This window comes from Heteronotia binoei, chromosome 7 (genome assembly GCF_032191835.1).
Source record: "Heteronotia binoei isolate CCM8104 ecotype False Entrance Well chromosome 7, APGP_CSIRO_Hbin_v1, whole genome shotgun sequence".
Taxonomy (NCBI): Eukaryota; Metazoa; Chordata; class Lepidosauria; order Squamata; family Gekkonidae; genus Heteronotia; species Heteronotia binoei.
This window is the reverse complement of record NC_083229.1, coordinates 123,370,472-123,385,258: the sequence shown is the minus strand read 5'-3', so window position 1 is coordinate 123,385,258 and position 14,787 is coordinate 123,370,472.

Genomic DNA, 14,787 nt, shown 5'->3' with positions numbered 1-14,787 from the left:
ATAAAATGTGGTCCTTCCAGAACCATTCTCTGTCGTATTTCCATGGCCTGTTGGAGAAATCTAGCCACCGTTAAAGTTACCTCAGCGCAAGTGTCATTTAAAAGGTTTTGTGGACCTTTGCCTGGAATCAGCACAGCCCAACATATCTGCTAAGATATCTTTCAAGTATATACAACAAATATCATCATAAAGAGGACAGTTCAGTATTACATGGTATTTTTTCTGCCTTCTCTTCATCTCACTGTGACATAATACACTTCGGGGGGGGGGGGGGGATCTTGAAAGAAATGCAAGCTATATAGATTATAGAAAATAGTAAATAGAAAAGAGATGGTATGCAGATAACCAGATAACACAAGGACTTTGCAGGCCTCATTTTGCTCATAGAAGCAAGCTCTGTAACCTCTAAAGTCTATTGTGCTCTTTCTTTCACACACACACACACAACACTCACAGCATATACTTGCTTCTGGCTCACTGTTACAAGACTCCCTGTAAAAATTTTGCTGAACTCTAAGATTTGACAAACTTTCTAATATTTCCCCCCACACAAAAAAAGCGGAGGGGTGGGGGGGGATAACCAAACCATATAAAGCAGACAGATTGAAAATCTTCATCATACCACTGTGGCCACATAAGGAGAAGCAATTTAAAAAGTATGACGGGAGTAAGGTTTTACGACGACGATTTTAATTCCAGAAGCATTTTTAAGGAGATGCTGAGCTGATATAAGTGAGTACACCTTCTGGTGACGTCAGGGGTATGTGGCATAAGCAAATCAGTTATGTAAATGAGTTGCACTAATGAGCTCCGGTACCTCTTTTTCTACAAAATGACCCCTGGGACTTTGTAATGTGTAGATGGACTCTAACTTTCACAAAGCAGCTATTAGCTGGTGACTCCCAGCACCCTCCGTACTTTCCTTCACACAAACATTTCAACAGTCAGCCAAGAATGGTCTCTTAGCCTTTTTTATGAACCAAAAATAAAAGCACAACTTTGGCATTCCTTTCTTTAAAACTTCCTTCTTGAGACCGCCTTATCATTTTTTCCCATGCAAATACTTCGTGGCTGAAAGCGAAAGTCAGTCCAGAAGACTTGATTTTTTTTTAAAAAAGAAACCAACAAACCAATATGGAGGCATTTTCATTTCTTATTTCCAGGTAGGCCAAGCAGCTGATGTGAATTAGGAAACAGTCGTCTCCCTTCCACGAATGCCTCGATAGGCTTTGGTTTGTATTATTTGCTCAGCTGAGGGTTTGTCTCAGTAGGGGACCCTTCCTATTCTTTCTCCTCTCTGCCGCTTGAAAGAAGCCCTCTGTCATTTGATCTGCCGTAGTTCAAACTTCCTTCTCCCTGTCCATATGCACTCGAATCCTTCATTGGCTGTGGAATTGAAATATTTTTATTTTGGGTCTTAGTTTTTTTCTTTTTTCTTTTTTTTTCTTTTGCAAGTTGAATTTCCTTTCTATCGTGAGCTTCCCTTGTATGTCAGGAATTGCCTACTCTCTCTGCTTTGAATAGAGTTCTCGAGGCAGAGAGCTTAGGGTTTTATGGCTTTGAAGCAGATGAGAAGATTCTGTAGCAACACTGTGCCTTACGTTGCTATTGCACTTGATGTGGAAAAAAAGTCAATGGAAAATTCTGTCTCTTGCATAGCACTCTTTGGCAATCTGGCGTATTCATTCTGTATAAAAATAAGCCATTTTTTTAAAAAATTATTTTCTCACCCCAGTAGAGCTGGAATGTCCACAGGATGCAATAGATTCTTACGATCAGCAAACCAACAACTTTCGGTAATACCCAGCCCCAGAGACGTCCCTCTGACCTTGATGAGGGCCAGGGTATTTTCAGCCCTGGCCCCTGCCTGGTGGAATGAACTCCCCCTGGAGATCGGGCCCTGCGGGATCTGCTTCAATTCCGCAGGGCCTGTAAAAGCAGAGCTCTTTCGCCAGGCTGAGGCGAAAGGGCGTCACTTGATTTAAAGCAAAAAGAAACCAACAAACAAATATGGAGGCATTTTTCATTTCTTATTTCCAGGTAGGGCAAGCGGCTGAGTGAATTAGAAAACCGTCGTCTCCCTTCCACGAAATGTCTCGATGAGGCAGTGGGCGGCACTTGTTATCGGCCTCCCCCCCCCCCCTCATTCCATCCCAGCGCTACAAGATCTGCTGGGACCTGGACAATCGGTCACGTCTGTGAGGCAGAATCTGCCATCTTAGTCTGTCTAATTTTAGATTTTATATATTTTAAACTGGTCTTTGTACTGTTTTTACTGTTGACTGTTTTTATGATGTAACTCACCCTGAGCTTGTTCTACGGGAAGGGTGGGCTAAAAAATCAAATCAAATCAATCAAATAAATATGTGAAGTTGGGCACATACCCATTGACATTAGAGAGCAAAACTACTTTATTTTAGTAGTCTTAAACAGGCCTGGAGCAGAAATAGGATAAGGTCATGTGGACAGGTGCCCTGATTTGGAGAGTCCAGGCTAGCCTCATCAAATCTCAGAAGCCTAAGCCAGGGTTAGCCATGGTTTGTAGCCAGATGGGAGACCACGAAGGAATACCAGGGTCATGAGGGGAGGTAGGCAATAGCAAACCACTTCTGAATGTCTCTTGCCTTAAAAGCCTATGGCAAAAACAACAACAACAACAAAATCGAGTAGCACATACAAATTCTATTGTGAAAATTCACTTTAAAAAACACAGGATCACATAGAAATTACAAGATTCATACAGAAGTCCCAGTATACTCAATTGTACTATTCCGTCCAGAATCTTGTACTGTAAACTTCAATAACATAGAGATGATCCAAGGAGAAGAAATAAATCCATATAAGAGACCGGCTTCGGCCACGCCTTCCTCAATCACGATTCTCACGCTACAAAATGCATATAGCTCCTCAAATTCCAAGTACAATTATTCATTGATTGGGACCGAGTCTAGCTACGTTTACGGGCAATGCCTCATTCTGAATTCACAAGCTGGCAACGTCCCATGAGCAGGGCTTTTTTTTTTGCAGGAACTCCTTTGCATAGGCCACACCCCCTGATGATGATGATTTGATCAGGCCTCGATTCAGTGGGAGCTCACAGGAGTGCAGCTCCTGAACCTTTCTGAGAGTTCCACCTCCTCCTTCTGAGAGTGCTACCTCCTTGTCCATTGAATAGTAGGCGCAGCTGCATAACCATCCCTGGATGAGCTCCACCACCTCTTTTTCTACAAAACGATCCCTGTATTTGATAATTTGCCCTATCCTGGCCAATATCAGGCTCAGGGCAATTTACAACAGTAAAATCGGTTACATTAAATATATATATATATATATATATATATATATAATATATATATATATATATATATATATATATATATATATATAAAATCAATTACATTAAAAATTACAAACCCTGATGGCGTCTTTAAAGTGCTCTTATTCAGTTATCGGATCACATCAGGGGTGGGGGGATCCCCCCCCCAAGAAGGAATGGAGAGGAAAAGGTGCCAGGATGGCAACCGTCACTGTCCTCATGCAAAGGCTTGGCAGAACATCTCTGCTTTACAGGCCCTGATGTAGCCAGACCTCCAAGAGCTTACAGTAGACCGTGTAAGAAGAGCCCTCTGAGCACTTGGAGGATTGGCTATGAACATATGAAGCTGCCTTATACTGAATCAGATCTTTGGTCCATCAAAGTCAGTATTGTCTTCTCAGACTGGCAGCGGCTTTCCAGGCTCTCAAGCTGAGGTTTTTCACACCTATTTGCCTGGACCCTTTTTTGGAGATGCCAGGGATTGAACCTGGGACCTTCTGCTTCCCAAGCAGATGCTCTACCACTGAGCCACCGTCCCTCCCCAAATACATACGAATGAAATATCATTCATATGTTCAATCTGGTGAAACATAATCCATGAGCATATGAAGCTGCCTTATACTGAATCAGACCTTTGGTCCATCAGAATAAGTATTGTCTTCTCAGACTGGCAGCAGCTCTCCAGGGTCTCAAGCTGAGGTTTTTCACACCTATTTGCCTGGACCCTTTTGAGTTGGAGATGCCGGGGATTGAACCTGGGACCTTCTGCTTCCCAAGCAGATGCTCTACCACTGAGCCACTGTCCCTCCCCTAACATATGAAGCTGCCTTATACTGAATCAGACCCTGGGTCCATCAAAGTCAGTATTGTCTTCTCAGACTGGCAGCGGCTCTCCAGGGTCTCAAGCTGAGGTTTTTCACACCTATTTGCCTGGACCCTTTTTTGGCGATGCCGGGGATTGAACCTGGGACTTTCTGCTTCCCAAGCAGATGCTCTACCACTGAGCCACAGCCCCATTCATGGCTTTCCAGGGCCTCCAGCTGAGCCACCGTCCCTCCCCTATATCAGGGGTGTGTGACCTAATATGCAAAGGTTCCTGCTATTAAAAAAAAAAGCCCTGAGATGTATTATTGGTTTTTTTCCCAAAGTTTAGCTATTGTTATTATTAAATATTCCTTCAGTTTCCCCACGGAGTATGGCTGCATAGCCCTACTGCTGTAGTCTTGATTTGAAGTTGGGCACACATCCGTTGAAGGGCCCCATGGCGCAGAGTGGTAAAGCTGCAGTACTGCAGTCCTAAACGCTGCTCACGACCTGAGTTCGATCCCAGCGGAAGCTGGGTTCAGGTAGCCGGCTCGAGGTTGACTCAGCCTTCCATCCTTCTGAGGTCGGTAAAATCAGTCCCCAGCTTGCTGGGGGGAAAGTGTAGATGACTGGGGAAGGCAATGGCAAACCATCTGTAAAAAAAGTCTGCCATGAAAATGTGAAAGCAACGTCACCCCAGAGTCGCATATGACTGCTGCTTGCACAGGGGACTACCTTTTCCTTTTTTACACATCAGTTGACATTAGAGTCACTGCAGTGTAGTACTTAAGAGTAGTGGTGTCTGATCAGATAGACCAGGGGTGGCCAACGGTAGCTCTCCAGATGTTTTTTTGCTTACAACTCCCATCAGCCCCAGCCAGCATGGCCAATGGCTGGGGCTGATGGGAGTTGTAGGCAAAAAACATCTGGAGAGCTACCATTGGCCATCCCTGAGAAAGACCAGTTCATAGGCGTCCAGATAATAACAAGTAAGAGGCTATACAATTATGCAATTATATTATCAATACAATTATATTATAAAAGAAAAAGCCAAGTAAAATTATACATAAACATTTAAGACCCTGAACATCTAAATTTAGTATAGCATACAAGCAATGCTCTCTCTAAGTTGTGGAGTCTTGTGAGCAAAAATTCTACTTTGTGAGCTACTGGCATTAGAGTTATGAGCCACTGCACAAATTAGCTTGCTCTGGGCCATTTTTCCTGAGCAAGGACAAACGTGCGTGAGCCAGAGGCTAAAAAACCCCTGTGAACTAGCTCACACTAACTCAGCTTAGAGGGAACATGGCGTACAAGTAGAGTAAAGACCTCTTCGCTTAAGTTTAAGCAATTGGAGTGTTGTTTTCCAGCATTGCTGAGAATCCTCCACCTTGGTTAGTGCCACGCCTGGGGGAGGGGAAGATAGACTGAAAGGTAAAAGATGGGATAGGATGGGAAAAGTGGAATCAGAGGGGGAAGAGTAGATAAGGCAAGAAGAGGAAGGGAGGGGAAGGGTGGGCCATTGAGGGAGGAGAGACCTGGTTTGGTGTAGTGGTTAAGTGTGCGGACTCTTATCTGGGAGAACCGGGTTTGATTCCCCACTCCTCCACTTGCACCTGCTGGAATGGCCTTGGGTCAGCCATAGCTCTGGCAGAGGTTGTCCTTGAAAGGGCAGCTGCTGTGAGAGCCCTCTCCAGCCCCACCCACCTCACAGGGTGACTGTTGTGGGGGAGGAAGGTAAAGGAGATTGTGAGCCGCTCTGAGACTCTTCGGAGTGGAGGGTGGGATATAAATCCAATATCTTCATCTACCTCACAGGGTGTCTTTTGTGGGGGAGGAAGGTAAAGGAGATAGTGAGCTGCTCTGAGACTCTTCGGAGTGGAGGGCGGGATATAAATCCAATATCTTCTTCATGTTCTTCTTCTACCTCCAGGGGAGCAAACAGGGGATATGGACTCTGATCTGGGGAACCAGATTTGATTCCCCACTCCTCCTCCCCATGAAGACTGCTGGATGACCTTGAGCCTGTCCCAGTTTTCTCAGAGCTCTCTCAGCCTCACAAGGTGTCTGTTGTGGGGAGAGGAAGGGATGACAATTGTAGGCCACTTTGAGACTCTGTAAGGTAGTGGAAAACATGGTATAACAATCTTCTTCTTCTTTAGAGCCAGTTTGGTGTAGTGATTATGTGCGTGGACTCTCATCTGGGAGAACCGGGTTTGATTCCCCACTCCTCCATTTGCGCCTGCTGGAATGGCCTTGGGTTAGCCATAGCTCTCGCTGTCCTTGAAAGGTCAGCTGCTGTGAGAGTTCTCTCAGCCCCACCCACCTCACAGGGTGTCTGTTGTGGGGGAAGGAGATAAAGGAGATTATAAGCCGCTCTGAGTCTCTGATTCAGAGAGAAGGGCGGGGTATAAATCTGCGGTCTTCTTCTTCCTGTGATATCCTCCTTGGGCTTTATCCCCGTCCACCTTCACATTCTCCTGCACGTGTTAAACAATTTCTGTGGTCATTAGAGTATCATGGAGCTGTGATCCCCGTGCTCAGCTTGTCACAGATGAATGATCCATGACCGGAGTAAGTGGAAGTAGATCAAACTAAAAGTTTAATGCAAACAAATATTGTGCTACTTCACAATGCTTCATTTTTTCCCCCAAAGGATCGCCATGCTTTGTTCTGTATGCCCAGAACGTATTTGGCTCCCTTTAAAAAATAAAGCAGGCAATGATGTGGCAATTTCCACATCTAAAGGAGTTTATGCATTAAACAGAGACTAATTACACAATCAGTCTTTACTCCAGGTAAATAAATGGTGTGAGGCTGGCTCCTTTGTGTGTGTGTGTGTGTGTATGAAGATCTTTGTGTTTTAGGTATTGCCAAAACTCCATTCCAAACCAGACTTCCATAAACACATAACCGTTCTATCCAGACCTGTGGCCCACATCAAGTTGGCGTCTTTTAGCAAATTGCTTTTCTTTCTGTTCCTAAAACAAGAAGAAATGGTGTTTCATCTGTGACTTGAAAAGCCTTGCACAGATCTATTTACTCACCAGCCTTTCAAGCCGCCGTTTCAGTTCCCTTTCTCTTGGGCCATAAAATTTCTCATTAAACGTGGGAGATTTAATATGACTAATTAATAGCATCTCTGATGGGTTTTTGCTAATATTATTGCCATATTAATTAGCTAATTACCCCAAGGTTGCTGACGGTGATAAAGCAGAAACAACACTGTAACCAAGATTGTTGGCAAAACTTTTTTCCCCCCTGCTTACAGCTGAAATTCGTATGCTAGAGAAGGATGAGGCAGGCCTCTCACCTAACTCCTAAGCAAAGGCCTCCCAAGATACTTGAAATACCTTCACTCATTATAGCTCAGGGGTGTCAAACATGCGGCCCGAGGGCTGGGTCAAGTCTTTGGAGGGCTCCTATCTAAGCTTCGCAATCCCCAGGTTCCAGTGCGGAATCCCCCGGTTTTACAGGCTTCCCCCCAACCCCAGCCAGCTGGATGGCAGAGAAAAGCCCAGCCCCACAGCCACCATGCAGCTCTAGGTCTCAGGCAGGTTTAGAAACCTGCAAACGGGTCCGTTTCAAAATGTGTGCGTGTGCCTTTAAAGTTGAGCAGGAAGTACTTCATGGGACGGGTCAGCAACACGGTCCCTCGGTTTGTTTTGTGTGTGTGTGAGAGAGAGAGAGCAGCGTAGCCCCTGTTCTTTTCAGATGTCGTGGAGGAACCAGAACCGGTAAGTGTGTGAGTATGTGAGAGAGAGAGGGGGCTGCCAATCCCCAGGTTTGGAGGTCCTCCCCTCACCTTAGGATCATCAGAAGGTGGCGGGGGGGGAAATGTCTACTGGGCAATTATTCCTTATGGAGAACGATTCCCACAGGGAATAATGGGGAATTGATCTGCGGGTATTGGGGGCTTTGGGGGGGGGGCTGTTTTTTTTGAGGTAGAGGCACCAAATTTTCAGTATACAATTGGTGCCTCTCCTCAAAATACCCTCCAAGTTTCAAAATGATTGAACCAGGGGGTCCAATTCTATGAGTCCCAAATGAAGGTGCCCCTATCCTTCATTATTTCCCATGGAAGGAAGGCATTTGAAAAGGTGTGCGGTCCCTTTAAATGCGATAGCCAGAACTCCCTTGGAGTTCAATTATGCTTGTCGCACCCTTGCTCCTGGCTCCTCCCCAAAGTCTCCTGGCTCCACCCCCAAAGTCCCCAGATATTTCTTGAATTGAACCTGGCAACCCTACTCCTATGAGGCCCATGAGAAAGTCTGCTTCCTTCTCCCTCTCCCTTGCTTCCTTTTGCATCACAGCTTGCTTTGCCAGGATTTCTCAATTGCACAGAAGCCACAGAGCAAAACCTCTATTTTTTTTTTCTTTCCCATTGACTGAGACTCCTCTCTTGGGAGGGAGAGCTTGCTTTGATGCTGACCACAATATTGCAAGAGTGCTAATACTTTAACCATGTTTTATTTTAGGGTTTTTTTTAAAAAAATAAACTCTTTGTGTTTATGTCCTCTATAAAATTTGTATCTCCCCTACCTGGCATTAAGAGCCCCGCGGCGCAGAGTGTTAAAGCTGCAGTACTGTAGTCCGAAGCTCTGATCACAACCTGAGTTCGATCCCCGGTGAAAGCTGGGTTTTCAGGTAGCTGGCTCGAGGTTGACTCAGCCTTCCCTCCTTCCGAGATTGGTAAAATAAGTCCCCAGCTTGCTGGGGGGGGGGAGTGTAGATGACTGGGGAAGGCAAAGGCAAACCACCCCATTAAAAAAGTCTGCCGTGAAAACGTTGTGAGAGCAACGTCACCCCAGAGTCGGAAACGACTGGTGCTTGCACAGGGGACCTTTCCTTTCCTACCTGGCATTACATTTTATGACACACATGGCCTGGCCCAACAAAGTCTCATTTATGTCACATCCAGCCCTCATAACAAATGAGTTCGACACCCCTGGTCTAGCTGAACAAAATCCCAACTTTTTCAGTATGGTGAGCCACAACTCCAATTTTACTTGGTATGGAGACCCAATTGGGGCTGGCCCGAGGGTTTTTGGCACCATAGGCAAACCGTCTTGACACCATCTAGTTCAGCATTCCATTTTGTACAGTGGCTAAGTGGGTGTTTTCGAGAAACAAACCAGCATCTCGCAAAGTGTGCAGCTGCCTTCACCATGAACCCCAAGCACCTGGCATTCTGACATATGCGGACTTTCACATGAAGGTAACACGTCAGCCTTTGAAGAAGAAGAAGATGATATTGGCCTGCCCCTCCACTGCGAATCTCAGAGTCTCAGAGCAGCTCACAATCTCCTTTACTTTCCTCCCCCACAACAGACGCCCTGTGAGGTGCGTGGGGCTGAGAGGACTCTCACGGCAGCTGCCCTTTCAAGGACAACCTCTGCCAGAGGTATGGCTGACCCAAGGTCATTCCAGCAGGTACAAGTGGAGGAGTGGGGAATCAAACCCAGTTCTCCCAGATAAGAGTCCGCACACTTAACCACTACACCAAACTGGCTCTCCATGCTAGCAGGTGCAAGTTGAGGAGTGGGGAATCACACCCGGTTCTCCCAGAGAAGAGTCCACACACTTAACCACTACACAAAACTGGCTCTCTTGACCACTCTCCCCTTCTCCTGATTCACGCTCTCCAAGATTTCATAGCTAAAAAAAGGGATACTTGAAACACTTAAGTTCTTATCACAAGGATCATTGCCAGGGCTTTTTTTTGTAGCAGGAACTCCTTTGCATATTAGGTCACACCCCTCTTATGTAGCCAATCCTCCAAGAGCTTACAGGGCTGTAATGACAGGGCCTACTGTAAGCTCCAGGAGGATCGGCTACATCGAGGGTGTGCGGGCTAAAATGCAAAGGAGTCCCTGCTACAAAAGAGAGCCCTGATCATTGCGCAAGCCCTCTCCCCTTTACACACACAGGGCCAGTTCGCCCACTAGGCAGTTGTCTAGGGCACAGGGAGATTGGGGGGTCAAATTGGGCTCCCCCTTCCCGGTGCCCCGGGCAAGCACCTCGTTTGCCTGCATCCTCCATCCGCAGTTGCCGCTGCCTGTCCCTCCTTTCCCGACCCGTCCCATCCCTTCACCTCCGCCCCCCTTCACAATCACACCGTGGCGCGCTATGATCGCGCCGGGGGGAGGCAATGGGAAGGGAAGGAGGGGGTGAGTGGTGGCAGCGGGGGGTTGTGTGACGGCATGCGGCAGGGTGTGTGTGATGGCTGGGGGGGGGCTGATGGAGCGCGGTGCTGCATTGCAGCGCTGCGGGGAGTGGCAGGGGTGCCCGTTTGGGGTGCCATGTACCCTTGGGCCGACACTGTACACATGCACTCATGAAGCTGCCTTATACTGAATCAGACCATTGATCCATCGAAGTCACTATTATCTACTCTCTCTGGCGGCAGCTCTCCAGGGTTGAGATCTTTTGCATCAACTGCAGATGCCAGAGATTGTACCTGAGATCTTCTGCATGCCGAGGAGTTGCTCTATCACTGGGCCACAGCCCCTCTGTGCATTTACATGGGTTGCTGTGGGTATCTAACTTTGCCTGCTATAATCAGGGGTGGCCAATGGTAGCTCTCCAGATTTTTTTTGCCTACAACTTCCATCAGCCCCTAGCCATTGGCCATGCTGGTTGGGGCTGATGGGAGTTGTAGGCAAAAAACATTTGGAGAGCTACCGTTGCCCCCCCCCCCCCGTGCTATATCCCTTTACTTTTAAATAGCTTATTAAAGGTAAAGGTAGTCCCCTGTGCAAGCAGCAGTCGTTTTCGACTCTGGGGTGACATGGCTTTCACAACGTTTTCACGGCAGACTTTTTACGGGGTAGTCGACAAATGCACCTTTAAGATCAACTAAGTTTTATTCAGAATGTAAGCTTTCGTATGCTCTTAAGCAGACAAAGCAGATGAAGTCTGCTTAAGAGCATAGGAAAGCTTACATTCTGAATAAAACTTGGTTGGTCTTCAAGGTGCACTTGTCTGCTGCTTTGTTCTACTGCTTCAGACCAACACGGCTGCCGACTGGGATCTTTTTACGGGGTGGTTTGCCATTGCCTTCCCCAGTCATCTATGCTTCCCCCCCAGCAAGCTGGGGACTCATTTTACCGACCTCGGAAGGATGGAAGGCTGAGTCAACCTCGAGTCGGCTACCCGAACCAGCTTCTGCTGAGATCGAACTCAGGTCGTGAGCAGAGGGCTCCGACTGCAGTACTGCAGCTTTACCCCTCTGCGCCACGGGGCTCCAACCACTGATGGGAAGGGTAAATATTTAATCAATGCAAAAAATAGGGACATTAATTTTATTAACTTTAAAAATAGAGACAATTGTTGCCATCGTTCAAGGCGGTTCATATTGAACAATCCGTTGAAGATTGCAATTGCCTTTGAGACATTCACGCAATTGCCTTTTGTTTGCGCCCAAACAGAGACTATCTCTGGTAAAAAAAAAAAAACAGAGACAGCTGGAGTGCTTGAAATGATGTACGCTGGGACAGACATCTTTACTTCACGTATACTTTGATGGGGTCTAAAGTGGCTGCGACTTCCATGGAAAGAGATCATAGCAGCAAGTTGACTGGAAACGTTGGGTCATTATACTGCGGCAGTGAAAAATAAAGCAAATGCATGGTGAGCAACAATTGGAGTTAAAAGAAAAAAACACCCAACAACCTCCAAGCATCATAATGAGTTTTAATCATTACAATGTATGATGCTCCTGCATTTAGAACATTGTAATAGCAGTGCAGCCGCATTTCTTGTAAACTGGCAAAAGCAATCGCGACAAATCCTTTTTAGAACTTCTGGCTGTGCCGTCTGAAAACAAATGATTGATAAGAAAGGCAAGGCTCATGAAACTGGGTACCCCTCCTAGTGGAAGCTGATGTGGCCCAGATGCTAGAAAAGGGTAAAGGCAGCCATTTTAATAATAATAATAATAATAATAATAATTTTTTAATTTGCATCCCGCCCTCCCCGCCGAAGCAGGCTCAGGGCGGCTTACGTAGCATAACGTAATATAAATACACTATTTCCAGAAATCAAATTATGAAGAAACAAATTACCCCGATTAAAACATAAAAACAGAACATCGATAAAAAGAAATTTAAAACACAGATCAGTTTGCCTAACCGCCTCCAGGCCGTAGCCTTCTACGAACACAAGGAGTCGTCTGCTCCCAGCATTGCCTTTCCCGTAGGTCAGAAGGGGACGGCTGCTAGGGGAAGCTAAAAGCAGGATCATCAGTAAGGCACTCACTGGTCCTGTTCAGACGCACAGTTTAATCAGTTGTCGCTGCTGTTTCCTATCAGATTAAAAGTGGCTGATCAGACAACAACATCTGCCTCTCGGTAGTCAATCGTTGTGCCCCCCCCCTCCAAAAAAACCCCTTCTCCAATCCGGATTATTTTGTTACCTGCTTCTTTGCGGTGTTTTTTGAGTTGTCCGGTAGTTTTCTCTATCTGGATAGTTCTCAACCAACTTCCGGATGTCTGAAGGCTGTCCCGGAGCAAACGAAGCATCAGACATCCGGTTTATGGTCGCCATTTTTTTTTTTCTACTTAGCGATATGCTCATAACCGCATGGAAGGGGGTTATTTATCATAGAGTTTCTGATGAATGCTAAAGCACCGCATTGGCAGTGTGAGTCATTTCCAGGTTCACCCTGGAAAGGCAGTCCCACTGGCATGATCGTTCCCCCCCGCCGCCTTATCAAACAGAGGTGGGGGTTAGGGGCTGCCGCAATAGGGTTGCCAGATGAGGATGACAAACCAGCAGGGAATTTACCAGGAGACTCTGGGAGAGGGGAGGGAGGCTGTGGGAGAGGGGATGAAAGAAGGTCTCCAAAGCAAGTTTTGGGCAAGCTGCTGGCACATCGAAAGAGATTGCATTCCTTTTAAATGCCTTCTCTCCAAAGTATGATAGCCTCAATTTAGTCATTCTAACTTGTAGGGAATGTTCAGGCTTGATTTAATCTAGAATCCACCTATTTGTCTTTTTGTTTGTCCACAATATCCGTAAAACTCTAATGCAACACACACACCCATATCTACTTGTGACCTTGTAATCAGAGAGAGAGAGAAAGAGAACTGTCCAGTGCCCAGTGAGCCTCCATATGTATTTGGTGGGTTGCAAGAGTCAGACATAAGAAGAAGAAGAAGAAGACGACGACTGCAGTTGTATATCCTGCCCTTCTCTCTGAATCAGAGACTCAGAGTGGCTCACAATCTCCTATATCTTCTCCCCCGCACAACAGACACCCTGTGAGGTGGGTGGGGCTGAGAGGGCTCTCACAGCAGCTGCCCTTTCAAGGATAACCCCTGCAGAGCTATGGCTAACCCAAGGTCATTCCAGCAGCTGCAAGTGGAGGAGTGCGGAATCAAACCCAGTAATCCCAGATAAGAGTCCAGGCACTTAACCACTACACCAAACTGGCTCTTGACCTAAATTAGTCATGGTTAGCATATTCAAATTGTATGTGTCTCAAGGTCTACACAATTTATCTGTCTATTAACACCTAAATGAGAAAGGTATTCTAATCATCTCCACATAGGGTTGCCAAGTCCAATTCAAGAAATATTTGGGTACTTTGGAGGTGGAGCCAGGAGACATTGGAGGCGGAGCCAGGAGCAAGGGTGTGGCAAGCATAACTGAACTTCAAGGGAGTTCTGGCGATCACATTTAAAGGGACCACACATCTTTTAAATCACTTCCTTACATAGGAAATAATGGAGGATAGGGGCACCTTCTTTTGGGGCTCATAGAATTGGACCCCTGGTCCAATCTTTTTGAAACTTGGGGAGTATTTTGAGGAGAGGTACTGGATACTATGCTGCAAATCTGGTGCTTCAACTAAAAAAGCAGCCCCCCACAGAGCCCCAGATACCCACGGATCAATTCTCCATTATTTCCCAAGAGAGTAAGTCTCCATAGGGAATAATAGAGTTCCCTCCCCTCCGCCCGTTTTCTCTCTCTCACTCACACACACGCTTAACTGTCTCTGGTGCAAGTGGGCGGCCGGGTTGGTCTGAAGCAGTAGAACAAAGCAGGAGTCTCTGGTGCCTCCACAACCAGGTCTGGAAAGCACAGGGGCTACGCTGCTCTCTTTTACACACACACACTCGCTTGTCCGAAAGGAAAGCAAAGCAAACGAAGGGGCTGCACTCTCACGAGGTCCGCTGTTGCTAACCCTTCCCCATGAAGTACTTCCTGCTCCAATTTAAAGGCACACACACATTTTAAAACTGGACCCGTTTGCAGGTCCTGCCCAAGATCTAGAGGTACAGGGTGGCTGTGGGGGAGGCGCTTCCCCCACCGGCCAGCTGACTGGGGGCAGGGGGGAGCCTGTAAAACTGGGGAATCCCCCGCTGGGACCTGGGGATTGGGAAGCCTATCTCCACATCTGCTTCAAGGGATGCTGTTAAAAACAAACAAAAAAACCATTCCACACACACACACACACACAAACATTCCACAGAACAATCAGCACAGTCAACAACCATCTTCCTTATCTTCACACCCCTTCCAACCCTCCCAGCAATTAACACAGAACAATGGGCACATTCAACAGCCAGTTTCCTTATCACTACCCTTCCAGGAAGCCCCACCAAACAATGGGCACATCCACAAACCAATTGCCCTTTCACCACACCCCCTGCAGCCTAGAA